Source organism: Sardina pilchardus, chromosome 23 (genome assembly GCF_963854185.1).
Source record: "Sardina pilchardus chromosome 23, fSarPil1.1, whole genome shotgun sequence".
Classification (NCBI taxonomy): Eukaryota; Metazoa; Chordata; class Actinopteri; order Clupeiformes; family Clupeidae; genus Sardina; species Sardina pilchardus.
Genome location: NC_085016.1, coordinates 9,938,260 through 9,940,759, shown reverse-complemented (window position 1 = coordinate 9,940,759; position 2,500 = coordinate 9,938,260). Strand labels below are relative to the sequence as shown.

Sequence of the window (2,500 nt, the reverse complement as noted above, 5' to 3'; positions counted from 1 at the left end):
TACCCCCCCCCCCCCCCAACCCACCCCCTCGTCCGCTCTAGTCTGACTTCACCGCCGTGCCGGTGTGTTCTCTGGCGAGTTGATTGACACGGTGAGGTCCAGGTGTGTGTGTGTGTGTGTGTGTCTGTCTGGCTGCAGACGGCTGGTTCACATAACCGCCGCTGTCACTCACACATGAGCCGCCGCTGGGCGGCCGATACCCCTCGAGCCTCACCGGGCACCACGGAACACACCTGAGCGTCAACACACCTGAAACCCCATATGCAGCCCAGCACTGCCGCTCACGCACCTCCACGGCCCTTTCAGTTACAGGAGAGCCGTTTTGAACCGTGTTGTTTTAAAAATGTTATGCTTGAAATTTTTGACATTTTTTTAAAAAATTTTGGTTTGCTTCAAGTGAATTATTTTTAAAGTACATCATTAAACCATAGAGGGATGCTAGGACCCTGCACCCATTTGTTAACACACAGCAGGAGCACAGAGCAATTAATACAATGTGTGTGCATATCCAGCATATGTATACATTTACATGCATATTTATATTTGAACAGCATATGTATACTATTAGTATTTATATTTATATCTGTGTACCATGTTTTTATAGTACTCTACGGGACTTTGCAAATTGTCTCACAGGGACAAATAAAGTGTTTTGAATTTAATTGGATGTGCGCACACACACACACACACACACACACACACACACACACACACACACACACACACACAAAGCAGTGGGTAGCCACTTCAACTGGCATACCTAGGGAATAGCCGGGGGTTAGATGCCTTCCTTAAGACCACTTAAGCCACAGAGGGAAGAGAACACATTGTTCATTCACTCCCCCCACCCACAGTTTTTACCACCAGTCAAGCAGATTGTTTGAAGGCTCTTATTTGCGTTCTGTGTTGTAACTTCATTTGAGTTATCAGTGTACTGTCACTTCAAATCAAACAAGAACAGTTGTATGTGAAGCAATCACATGGTATTTCTCTAGTGGTGCTGAAATAATTACATAAATGCTTGGGTTTGAATGTTGTTTTTTTATTCATGAAAAAATATTATGTGTGGTTTGTGGAATATTTCAAGGATTCAGAAATCCTCCACCTTCCACCCGATATCTCAGATGTGCATTTCCACAAACTCCATGTGAATGACATCTCTTACAAGAGACTTTGTATTCAGATTGTAAAACGGATCTTTTTGTAACTTTGTACATTGTCTCACTACAAAGACAAGCAGACTTCTGTCACACATGATCTTAACAAGGTTATATGTGTGTGTGTGTGTGTGTGCGTTTGAGAGAGTGAAAGAGAGAGAGAGAGAGAGAGAGAGAGAGAGAGAGAGAGACAGAGAGAACAAGAGTGTGTTTGTGTCTGTGTTCAACTTGACTCTCCTTTGCCAAACAGGAAGTGAACTCATCCTCAGTAGTGATTAACAGGATATTTGTTTAACTTTATTCCTTGTGGACTTTTCTAGATGAAACCAAAAGTGATCCCAATCCTGTCCAGCCCATTCAGTCAACAGAAGAAACCCAGGCTTCAAACAATGAAATACTGTACTATACAGTAAAAATAAATAATTTCCCACTCTGCAAGTGCTGTTTTCAATAACGGAACTAACAATAGCTCTGTATTCATTAGGAACAATACAGATGAGTGCTCACAACAGTGTTTATACACATTTTGACCCAGGATATCCATTCTTGGCTTCAAGAAGGTGGAGGAATACTTTCTTGTAGCACTGACCTTGCTTACAGATGGATAAATTATGCACAGGCATATGCTTAGACGGCTGTTCTTTTTAGAGGTCTATGATGATTTTCACAAATTTCCTAGAAAAGGCACTGGAACTGTTTTTAGAGCCAGGATGCTACTGTTTGAGTACGTACGCCCACATCTTTGAACGCACCATGCTGTGATCTGTGATCGTCTTCCCTGTAATGGGATCAACAGGAAGCTAATGTTTCGGCCTGCTGTTTGCCTTTACCTGAAGTGGCACAAATGATTAGAATAAACAGGAAAAAACAAAAGGAAAACAGGAAGGTGGTGATCTTCATGAGTGCAGCTTGATTGGGCTCATGTGAATGAGTGGAGATGATGTTGATTAGGCTTATGTGTATGGATTGCTCAGAACAAAATAGCCTCCTGTTTGTGTGGACATGTTTTTCTCTAGATTCATAAACAGAAGCTTGGGTAAAGCTGAATGGCATATGAACACAGAGTGATAATTATTGGTGTGTGTGTGTGTGTGTGGGTTTGCGAGCCTGTGTGAGCGTGTGTGAGCGTGTGCAGGTGTTTGTGTGTATCTGTATGTTTGAATATGTTTTTCTGTTGGCAAGTTGTTTATGTGATTTTAAATTTGCAGCTCACTCACCATTTTGTTTTGATCGTTGACACAGGTCAGGGAGCCCTGTGTTGTGTTATGAACACAATGTTCTTCATTATGCTCTCATTTCATTTCTGCTGTTTGTTTTGATTCATGCGTTTGTTTGCTTATTAT

General features: G+C 41.8%; 1 protein-coding gene across 2 annotated transcripts in view; it reads left to right on the top strand.

Annotated features, from left to right (window-relative positions):
- Window positions 1–2,500, top strand: part of dachc (dachshund c) — a 43,932-nt gene that overhangs the window by 20,220 nt on the left and 21,212 nt on the right. The window lies entirely within an intron of this gene.